This window comes from Amphibalanus amphitrite, unplaced genomic scaffold (genome assembly GCF_019059575.1).
Source record: "Amphibalanus amphitrite isolate SeventyFive unplaced genomic scaffold, NRLGWU_Aamphi_draft 001818F_arrow, whole genome shotgun sequence".
Taxonomy (NCBI): Eukaryota; Metazoa; Arthropoda; class Thecostraca; order Balanomorpha; family Balanidae; genus Amphibalanus; species Amphibalanus amphitrite.
Window position 1 is genome coordinate 58,673 of NW_024883311.1, and position 12,065 is coordinate 70,737.

Genomic DNA, 12,065 nt, shown 5'->3' on the forward strand with positions numbered 1-12,065 from the left:
CTGAACTAAGGAATTGTGATAAAAAGACTCGAGACACTTACGGCAAAAAAGTATAGGAAGCGAATGAGGCAGGAGACATAAAGATATGCGATTCTATCAGCATTTTGCAATAAACAAGTCATGCACTACATGCAGCTCATAGATCGGTCCAAAGAACGCGTTACAGAGTCACCAATAGCAATCTCGCTGGAAGAGGGTGACCTGGCTTCGACCCGCTGCTTAACAAATTAATTTCGATCCGGTGCATACCCATACTCACTACTCAGGCAGTGGAGCGAGCCGTCCGGTTCCTAACTTAGGCAGCATACGTTGCTGTTAAGAGAGCACGTCTCGGTTACATCACGTGTGCCATCAGGACGCAATGCAACGCTCTCATGCCGGCGTTTGAATCAATTATCGAAGTGTGATTTTCTGTCCTAGGACGGTTAGGTGGCTGGCTACATTGCATTCAAAAATGAACATACCGTTTGGACTGATGTTATCTGTCTGCAAAACTTAATTTAACTGATAAACATATAGGTATCAAAGTTAAGCATCTCGCTGTTTTCTTGGCGAAATCACTATAGGTATAGCTTCCGGAGCAATTTATGATTCCTGAAGTATTTCGGATCGAATGGGTACAAGTCACCTAGTGTCAAATAAGGAACACCAGACACCTAGGAACACCAAAGAACACCATATACCCGACGTGGCAGCGGCTGCGTCAGCTTTTAACGGTCGGAAAGCCGTCAAAATCAATGTTATGCCAAACTCGCTCAATAGATGGCGCTGGTTTCGTTGCGCTCAGAGCGCCGATGCTAATCGCTATTCTGAGCACGATTCTGCCACTGGGGTTTCCAAACTTTGTGAAGAGGTGGGGGTAAGCATGTAGAACTAGGAAAGTGGTAAATATAGTACCTTTCTCGAATTATTCCCACTACATTTTGCAAACAACGAGAAAAATTAGCAAAAGTGGTCTCGAAAAACCGTTGACGGCGCGCCCAGTTCCTTTTCAAAAATTCGCAAAAAATATGTTTTAACCGTTTTATGGATCAGCCCGTAGGAAAATCGCTCTTCACTTGGAAACTTTTTCCATCGACCCGCCCTACTCCCCATTATAAGTCAATGGGGGAAAAATCAACTCCCTGTTTTTACCACTAAAACGGGTCGGAATGGCCCCATATACCATACATGACTTCATATACGATCAACCTTCACTACCTTGAGGTCTGTTTTGCTGTTGGGCAGCTGTGAGGTCATGTGACGTCATCAAAGTTCACCAAAGGTTTTTGGCCAATAACTCCGTACAGGAACAAGATACAGACGCGTGGATGGTCTCATTGTGTTCAGCTCGTCAAGACGCATCGAATGATATACATGATGACCTCGAGGTCACGTGACCTGAGGTCAACCTTTGACCTTGACCTTTCGAGGTCAACATATATATCATTCGATGCGGATTGACGAGAAGATCACGATGATGCCCTTAGTTTGTTCCTATCTTGACTAATTCGAAAGTTATTCGAGAAAAACTCCCTCCATATCTAGCGCCGCCATTTTGACTTTTTCGACCCCTGTGACGTCATCTTTGACCTGACCTGAAAATGACCTCATTAAAAATTGTAGATCTTGGCCGTGCATATCCGATGCCGTTTACCGCTTGTCGCTATCTTGCTTCGTTCTCGAGATCTCAGGGGGGGGCGGTCATCCGCCCCCCCCCCGTCGGTGCGAAGTTGGCGCAGACCCCCGTCGGTGCGCGGGTTAACGTTCATTTCTCAATTATTCAAATCAAATCAGATGATGTTACTTTTAATGCAGGTAATACAGAATCATGGTAGAACACAGCAGGGGCAATACACAATTCGCTTATGTGTCTGCACATTTTACATTGCTGGCGCTTATTTTACAGGAGCCGTGCGGCGGAACGGGCTTACCCAGGACACCAACAACGGCCAGCTGGAGGTGGCGCCACGAAAGCGGTTTACGGGTGCCAGGAACCGCGACGCAGGGCGCCTGGAGAGGAGACCAGCTGGAGTTTAAGCGGAGGAGCAGATGAGAGAAGAAGTCTAGAGATGAGCAGAAGAGAGCTGAGAGTTTAAACAGCATTTTTTTGTGTTTATCGATAATATAAATATTGATCACTGACAGTTTGTTTTGTTGCGGTGGCGAACGTTCAGCAATGATCAGCGGGAGTGATTGAAATAGCAGACATCGATTATATTATAATCATATTGAAATTAATTGTAGAATCTGGTGGGAACTAAGATGGGCTTTGGTGAATATTTATCAATTAATGTGAACGATGTTAGGGAGGTGTGAGCCAGCATGGGGCCCACCTAGGGCCCACATCTGCTGGCCTACGTGGGCCCCATATGGTACCCATCTTGAGCCCATGTGGGCCAGCCCAGGTGGGCCCCATATGGTACCCATCTTGAGCCCATGTGGGCCAGCCCAGGTGGGCCCCATATGGTACCCACCTTGAGCCCACGTGGGCCAGCCCAGGTGGGCCCCACCATTTACCCAGGGACAAATTTATGTGGGCCCCACATGGGCTGCCCACATGGGTTCCACCAAGTGACCCACATGGGCCCCAGGTAATAATGTTGGCTGGGTATGGGTCCCAGCTGGGTCCCATTTCGAACCCACATGGGCTCCATGTGGGATTTTTCGCTTATACCCATGTGGGTCCCGGCTGGGAAAGCCCATATGGGACCCATATGGGACCATATGGGACCCATATGGGACCCGGCTGGGCCCCATATGGGTCCCATGTCGAACCCACATTGGCCCCATGTGGGATTTTTCGCTTATACCCATGTGGGTCCCAGCTGGGAAAGCCCATGTGGGACCCATATGTGCCCCGGCTGGGCCCCATATGGGTCCCATTTCGAACCCACATGGGCCCCATGTGGGATTTTTTTTCGCTTATACCCATGTGGGTCCCGGCTGGGAAAGCCCATGTGGGACCCATATGTGCCCCGGCTGGGCCCCATATGGGTCCCATTTCGAACCCACATGGGCCCCATGTGGGATTTTTCAATTATACCCATGTGGGTCCCGGCTGGGAAAGCCCATGTGGGACCCATATGTGCCCCGGCTGGGCCCCATCTGGGCTGCCCATGTGGGACCCAGTTGGACGCCCATGACAAACTCATCTGGGCCCCAAGTGGGCAGCCCAGATGGGCCCCAGTTTGCTGCCCACTTGGGGCCCATATGGGCCTCATTTGGGAAGGCTGGCTGGGTATAGTGGCGGAACTGTTTTCATCCACCCCTTCAGGTCTTTGGTTGAGCACTTCATCATATGATCTCCGGAAACACGGGAGATAATAGCCGTTTTTACGACGGACTATCCGGCGAGTGCACCTAATTTGACCAAATCTGCACTTAATATCTTTTACTGCAGATATCTTTATTTTATGAATTTATTTCAGTGTTTTAATCGATGATACTCTCTGATAATATGACAAAGCAGGCCTTTTAGAAATTAGTGCAACCCTAACTGATAGCTACTAAAGAGATACACTGAACCTAATTTGACCAAATCTGCACCTAAGCTGCACCAATTGGGCACCAAATGTGTACCAGATGGCTGTCGTGAAAACGGCTAATGTGCTGAATTCTTCTGAATTATCTTTATACTACACTGGCACATTCTTTAAAAAAAAATCCAGCTGATAACTGTAACAGGGCGGCTCCAGCCCCTTTTTTAGTGGCTTTCCCATGAACTCTCCCGACCAGGGATGCGGAGCCGTGAAAATTTCAGACGGCTCCGGCTCCGGCTCCGGCTCCAGAGAAAAAACCGGCTCCGGCTCCGGCTCCGGCTCCGGCTCCGGCTCCGGGAAAAATATGCCGGCTCCGGCGGCTCCTGCTCCGCACCCCTGCTCCCGACATTGCGAGCATACAGGTTGAGTGGCACTTGGTCCCTACGCTCTCTGTTGGAGCATGTTTTGATCTCCTAACATGCATGTTGCTGTGACCAGAGGATGTATAATCACTACGAAAATCAAACATTAACCATTTTCACGACAGGTTAACTGGCGAATGCACCTATTTGACCAAAGCTGCACCAAACCTCTTATAATATATATTTTTGCATCATGAAGTTATTTCAGTGTCGAAAATGAAGTCTGATAATTTGAAAATGAGAGATACAAGCATCTGCACAACCCAAACTGATTACTTTTTAGGAAACATACTGAACCTAATCTGACCATACCTATCTATACCAAATCTGCACTCGTGAAAGCGGTTAGCAATTAGCATGTCACATAGGCTATAATTTCATGCATCTAAAATAGGGGGGTTTGAGAGTAATCAGACGTTTATTTGGAGGGCTACACTGAGAAAAAAATTGACTCCATATGGGTCAAAACTCTTGAAAATACTCCCCTGAAAACTCCTTAAAACCATTGATAACTCCCTTTCAAGCAGAGTTATTGAGTGTGTTCTAGGGTAACTTCGAGCCTTCCTCATTTTGCGAAAGAGTTTTCAAGAGTTCTTAATGGATGGCGAAATGACTCCATGTGTTACACCCCATAACTCTGTGACGCAACTCTCCATTACTTCCGAAAAATCTTTCCCGAACGTTCCGACAGGAGTAAAAGGGGAGTTACGAAGGGGTTTTAGCATACGTCGCGAGGAGCTGCCGGTGGCCGCCATCTTTTGCGCGTAGTACACAGCACGTTGTGCGGGGCGGCGGGCGAGGTGTTAGTGAAGAGCGTGTTGACTTAGACGGACCTGACCTATATACAGTGACGGATAATTGGACCTTACTTTGGATTTAAAGGTAAGCTTAGCTGTATTTCTCATCATGCTTTTATAGTGCAAAGTGTTATAATGCTGTGATGAGAACATATGGTAACCCCATGTTCTTGATGGGCTGGAATGGTCTCTGTAAGGGTAAGTGATTTGTATTGTTCTTGAGTGAGATAAAGATCGGAAACAGCATGCTCTGAGTTTCTAGGTATTGGCAAATATCACACATTATTTCCCTCGAATAAATTGGAAAGTTAGGATTACACAAGCTTTACACGTCATGGATCCTATTGTTATTGCCCAATTATTTTAATATCTATACCAATGACAAATATCAAATTTGAAGGGTTTGCAAAGGAGAGCCAGAAAATAAAACTATCTTGGCATAAAAGCCTTGATTTTCCTAGCCCCTACATATATATAGAAAAAAAAAAATCAGTTACCTACCACTGCCACTGCCCATGAATGACGAAAACCACCGTCAAACCAGCATGTTTAAATAAATTTTGTCTAAATTGTTGTATGTTTTTAGAAAGTGTTCATAATTGAATTGGTTACCTATGCAGCGTATAACGTCCTTAGCTTATTTTTAGCGACCTGCTCAACTTTTTGAGCGTTCAAGTAGGTACGTTTTATAGCATTGCCCTACTGTGTCTGCAACTAAGATGGAGGCTGTTAACTTGCCCTTTAGACTTTCACTGAAACTTAACTTTATCAAAATTGTAGTGCATAAAAAGTATGCTAACTTTGCAATCTCTTGCTTTCATTATTTTGACATCATGTGCCGAAATGCAGTATCAGTGCCAACACGTCAGTTCGCGTATGTCTCGTCTCGTCCATCTTGTCTCATCTGCCTACCTCTCAGTCTCCTCCCTCATTTCTTCCTTCCATCTTTCCTCGCTTCCTTTCTCACTCCCTCTTTCCCTCCCCTCTCTCTCCCTTTCTTTCTCCCTCTATCCCTCCCTTCCTTCCTGTTTTCCTTCCTTCCTTCCTTCATCCCTCCTCTCCTTCCCTCCCTTTCTCCTTCATTATTTCCCCTTCTTCTATTTTTTTCTTTCTCCTCCATTTCCTCCCACGCAATGTTAAGGGTACCTATAATTTCATGGTTATTAACATTTTGCAGGGGATGAGCTGGAGAGCCTGCAGCGCATCCCGCAAGACACGTCGGAAGCCAACGGAGGCCAGCAAAATATCCATCCCACCATCGTGAAAGGAGAGCCGGACGAAGAAGACGCAGTATTCGTCGAGGCCCAGGAGGTGGTAGGGTAGCGGCACCACCAGACCAAGCATTCCTGCTGTGGTAGGCCGCCTTTTGGATTCTTAACATCAAAACTCGCGACCGTGAAGCATATGGAGTGGTGGAGGCCCACCGCCCCGGACTATGAGTACACATTTCTTGAAATATATTTTTATCTGTGCTTCGGTACACGAGCTTTGGGTGGTTACGCTATTCGTCCAATATTTATTTTCGGGGGGGGGGGGAGGGGCTGGAGTGGAGTGATGGGAAGTTTGGGTGAGTTTGATGGGGAGTAACAAGAGGTATACCATGAAGCTGTAAACGGAGTTTTGGGGAATCATGGAATGGAGTAATCGGGAGTAATTATGAGGCAGTAGGAGAGTCATTGAGAGTAATGGAAGGGAGTTTCAGGGAGTATGTTGTTTGTTTTGATAGGGTAAAGGAGAGTAATGAAGAGTTTTCTAAAACGGTAGGGAGAGTTACAGAGAGTTTCTCGAGGGAAGTTTTGAGGCGTAATGGAGAGTTTTAGAGGGGGTGTAATGAGGAGTACCACCTGGGAGTTTTGGGGTGTCGTTTTGGTGAACTCCCCCTGGGGGTGTCATGCGGAGTCGGGATTTTTCTCAGTGTAATACGAATCATGTGGATGTGGTCATCACTAGTGGTCATCATTGCCTCTTAGATATATGTAAATATGAGTCACTATCTGGAAATAAAATCAAAATGGTACCGTAGAGGCAATTTCAGACGTCAAAAAAGTTTTTGCGAATGTTTTTGCATTGCAACACAAAAAACTTGCACAGAGGCGTTTCCAGGAGTTGATATAGGCCGCCATATTAGGGGGTACTATCTACCAGATCCGTCTTTGTTATCTTCCTCTGAATATGCCTATGGATGGCTATGGCTTAAAGATAGAGTCTATTCCAAATGATAGACGCGCTCAAAGCAGGCATAGAAAACCGATCGCAACAAATTGCAAGGGTTGTTGATAGTGTGCTAGCCAAAGAAATCAGCGAAGGAAAATGTGGTTTTCCACAACCTGCCAGGGTCTGATGCCCAAAATCCCTAAGGGAGGGCCACTCATGACCAGTCAGTTTTTGCCCAACTGGTGAAAAACGAACTTCGTGTCATCACCACTGTGACGAAACCATTCAGGGTTAGGAAGGTTACACCGGCATACCTCATTTACTTGGAAATCGAAGAACTGAAATACCAACCAGGGGTTGCAAAGGTTACCTTTACCCTAAGCCCGCTTTATTGACAGGGCATGCTTTTGCTGCTCGCGTTGATGTTTTATCGAGGTACTTAAAAGACCATTCTTTCAAACATAAGTTCACAATGCCTGTTTTGTCAAATTAATGATACAGTTACGTACAAATCACACAAAAACCATGATGAGACTACTGAGCGTATAATCAAAATGTCATGCACTGTCGTCCCCGCACCAAGCATTTTCGGGAGCAACCGACCCTATCGGAGAAGCGACGAGTGCTCTTCACTTGTGAGCCAGGTGGAAACAGCCTAACGTGACCATTGTTATCTATACATTCTGGGCGGTTACCGTCAGCAAAATCACACCACTATGGGCCACCACCACTTGAACCCGGAGAGCCGGCGGCCATGTTTTGTCGGTCACTTTTCATGCCAGCAGAGGGTGAGAAGTGAGAATTTGGAGTGAACACGTCTCCATGGAGATAGAACGGGCAGCCCTGCACTCTCTCTCTCTCTCCCTCCCTCTCTCTTCCTCTCTCTCTCCCCCTCTCTCTCCCTCTCTATATCTCCCTCCCTCTCTTTCCCTTCCTCCCTCTCTCTCTCTCTCTCTCTCTCTCTCTCTCTGTCTCTATCTCTCCCTCCCTCCCTCTCTCTCTCTCTCTCTCTCTCTCTCTCTCTCTCTCTCTCTCTCTCTCTCTCTCTCTCTCTCTCCCTCTCCCTCTCACGACAATCGACATATACATACATACATGTAGGTACTTGGATTGAGTACTGCAGGTGTATCGATTGGGAGAGTTGCCTTTTGGAACACAACTACTGTGTGTTTACTTTTTATATGCAATTGCGTATTAATGATGAATGTGTATGTGTGGGTGTTTGTGTAATGTGTAGGTATGTGCGCGCTCAAGTGTTCACACCTATCTAAATCCATGCCAGCAGATGAGGGGGGGGGGGGCTGTCAGCACCGAGAATGACAGCTGATGGGCCTCCTAAATCCTACAGCCCAGATAGTCGGACAGCCTGAAGTGATTGAAGGTCATTGACACGGTCTGGCTGTCTGAGAGAGCGATACAAGGGATTATTTGTGTGCGTCTTCAACAGCCCATTGTCACCTTCTTATGACCCAATGACTACTGCGATAAGTGACAGATAAATACAAATTATCGTTTGGGTGCTCCTTTTCAACGTGACCAAGATATAACCTGTGAGGCACGACTTTTGTGTGGCCCATATTAGCTGATAAACCACTAAGCATATGAATGAATAATTAATATATCAGACAAATATCTCAACTTTGGCTGAGTTTATCAATATATAACAGAAACTGAACCCGGTTGGTAACATGTTACGAAGGCACCAAAACTACTTCATAAATGTTCAAATGGTTGCTAAATTCGAAATCAGCTCCAAAAATATGTAAAACTCGAAAAAGTGAGCCGAGGTCACCAAAGGTCAATGACCTGACCTGAGCTTCAGGTGACCTTGACATCCACCCTAATGCATGGGAGCAGCATCAAATCAAATGTTTGCAGTTTGAGCGTTTGAAACCACGAAAAGCTTGCAAACGCGCGGCTTATGCGAGCCGACTAGGGATGCGGAGCCGTGGAAATTTCAGACGGCTCCGGCTCCGGCTCCGGCTCCGGGTGAAATGTTGTGGCGGCTCCGGCTCCGGCTCCGGCTCCGAGTAAAATGGTCCGGCTCCGGCGGCTCCGGCTCCGGCGGCTCCGGCTCCGACTCAGTACGTCCCCTATGCAATCAATTAAATACGGGTGGAAGAAAAATTGGATTGGTTATACGCGTTACTCTTTGCCATGACCGGCTCACCGCGTCCCCACGCAAACGCACCTCGGAGAGAACTGGCAGAACAAAGGACTAGCCCGCGCCCTGGTGGGGTCTGTTTATAACGCGACCTGGTGGGGGGGCTATTTTTTGCCCCCCCTCGTATCTCCGAAACTACTGGACGGATCCGCAAATTTCAAACGGCGTTCGAAAGGCCTGTCAAATTTGTCGAAGGAAACCAAATTTTATTGACCTCGGGGTCACCGATGACGTCACAGGTCAGGTCAAAGATGAAATGTTTCACCGTTCACGGGTCTTCTAGGGAATGCGCTATAACACCGAGGAAAACGCATTTTGTCGGGAATCAGCGATAGGGCGTCAGTTGCCTAGTAGATATGTTGCTGTTAGAGGTCACTGGTCATACCAGGTCAGGTCACAGGTCAGGTCACCAAAGGTCACCAACCCAGCCAGCAATTTTGCTCCGGGCCCAAGCAGGCTCAAGTGCGGATTGCCCGAGATTTTTAGTCGGGCTAAAGTCGGTTAGGGCTTGGGCTAAAGTCGGCGTATGACACAGAAACGCCGACTAAAGCCCATGCTCTGCCGGAGGTATGCCCGCTCTGCGAGCTCCGGGCAGCCGTAGTTTAGCCCTAGTTGAGCGACGATTGGCGTTAGCCCGATTTAAGCCCGAGCAATGAATCCATTTATATAATGGAAATTACTCTGGGCCCGAGCGGGCTGAACTCCGGCAAGCCCACTCTGTGTGCCCTGTCTATCCCGACTTAAGCCATAGAAGTGAATGGGGTTTATACATTGCAAACTGCTGTGGCTTTGCTCGGGTTCGGTTCGAGTGACGGCTCCTGTTTTCTCAAGTCTCGACTTGACTTCATCTTGCTTTTGCTTCACACCGGATCAAGTAGCAAGGAGCAGCCAATGCACTTTCAGCAGGTTGTGTGGTTTTAATGCATATTTAAAATTGCTACGGTCACTCATATGCTCTGTTAACCGGTCATCGAGCATTGCGAAAGGAAAGTAGTGGTTGACTTTGATTGAATGTTTATTTCAAACGACTACAGACACGTCAAATGAAACACAAATACATGAAACAGTGGACTGCAAACTGCAGCAATAATATGGCACGAGTCATGAAAAAGCGCCATCAAAACTATAAATCAATCACAAGACCCGCTAGCCTTCCTCCCCGTTCGGCGTTCATAATGCTTGGTTGAACACTTAACCGAAAGCATAAAGTAAGGACAGCAAGTAATCGCTCATAAGACATAAAGCAGTTAGCAAACAATCGTTTATAAAGAACTTCACTCTGGTGAATGGGAGCTTTGGAGGCGTCTGGCTCCTCCACACACACACATCTGCAGTAGGTGGTCGGCCAGCTTTCGGCGCAGTTTCCGTATATGTAGGTATACCTACTTTAAGCAGGCAGTTTCCGCTAAACCACTTGGCGAGGGCGACAGCGGCGTCCACCCGGTCCTGGTTTGTACCTATAACTATTCCATTTTTGGAACAATTTGCTCTAATGGTACGTACCTGAAAAAGAGATCAATTGGTTTAATTTACAATGCATGTTTGCTTGAAAAATAACTTATTGTTGCATTAATACTGTAACAGCACTTCTCATTGATCCGTATAAAATGTTCATTCGAATTTTTCAACGCGGACAGAGAATGAGCGTGCTCGGTGATAAGTAGATAAATATTTGTGTTTTGTATTTCATTTTCCTGGTTCAGAAGTGCTGGTATTTCACAAAGATATACATAAAGGCACGGAATGCGGCTTTTCTGAGCGAGGGTATAAGTCGCCAGGCTGAACAGCTATTCAGCTTCATGTTTGATGGCGTGAAACTCAGTCAAAATAATGACGTTTACATACGATCAAGCGCACCATTCAATACAATTACCTACCGTTAAACTCCATGCCAGTCCACTTGATAAGAGCAATGAGCACTATCCCTTCTTCGCGCTGTCACACGCGCCCAAACATCAACCACCAAATGCCCCAACACCGGTGTGTCGTTTCGTCGCACAGCGCGCAGACTGTCACAAACGCTGCACATGATTGGCGCAGAACTGCGCATGCGCGAACAGCCGAACAAGTATGGCTAAACTCCGGCTTTACTCCAGTTAGCCGAAGGACACAGCCAGCTTGATCAGCCCGCGCTCCGCCCAAGTTAAGCCTGTTTTGGATGCGTGGGCAGATGTCGGGCTGAGCTACTGCTATCCGCACGTGGGCATAGCTGCGGCATGCCCAAGCTCAGCCCTAGTAAAAAATACATTGGTTTTGATCAAAGTTGGCAAACCCAAGCTAAGCCCAAGCTGCCCGACGTTTGCCACAGTTCAGCCCAAGTGAATTGCTGGCTGGGAAGGGTCACCACATGAACCCAACTTTACTAAGGTTGTGCGATGCATGTTTTATGGCCAGTTTTTCATTTCCAACTCAATGGTGTTGGTTATAAGACCATCAGGTACGGTTTAGGTCACTTTCTGGTGGAGGTCAGGTCAAAGTCAGGTCAAAAAAGGTCAAATTTCAAAGTTGATATTTTTGCATAAAATGGGTATTGATTCGATGCAGCTCGTCACGGGGAGTCTAATGGTGGTCTTTGTTTTGCGCTACGAGGTCTAGAATTGCTGAAAATTGAGTTTGAAAATTTGACGTCATCAATTTTGATCAGTTTTTTCGCTATAACTTGGCCAAAAAAAGAGGTATCGATCTCAAATTTGGTATGTATATAGAAGGCGGTAGGGACTATCACATATATTCCGGTTTTTTCGAAATTCAAAAACATTTTGGATTTTTTGGCTATTATATTCAAAAAATCTATTTTTTTATTTTTGGGGGTCAAAATCCAAAAATTTCAAAAATCCGAGATAGCAGTTTTGTAGCCCTGTCTATTCTACAGCTTTCATGTCTGTATCATTTTTCTGTATTTGCAAAGCTATAGGCCTGACAGCTCTTCCCGCGAAACCCTTTTTTGGGTCGAAAACGGCAGAACATGACGTCACTCTGACGTCATTTCCGGCCAACCTATCATAGCCTTTGGAAAAATTTTTGGTCACAATGTGTAAAATTGATGTCCGGGAGGGTACTGAAAGTT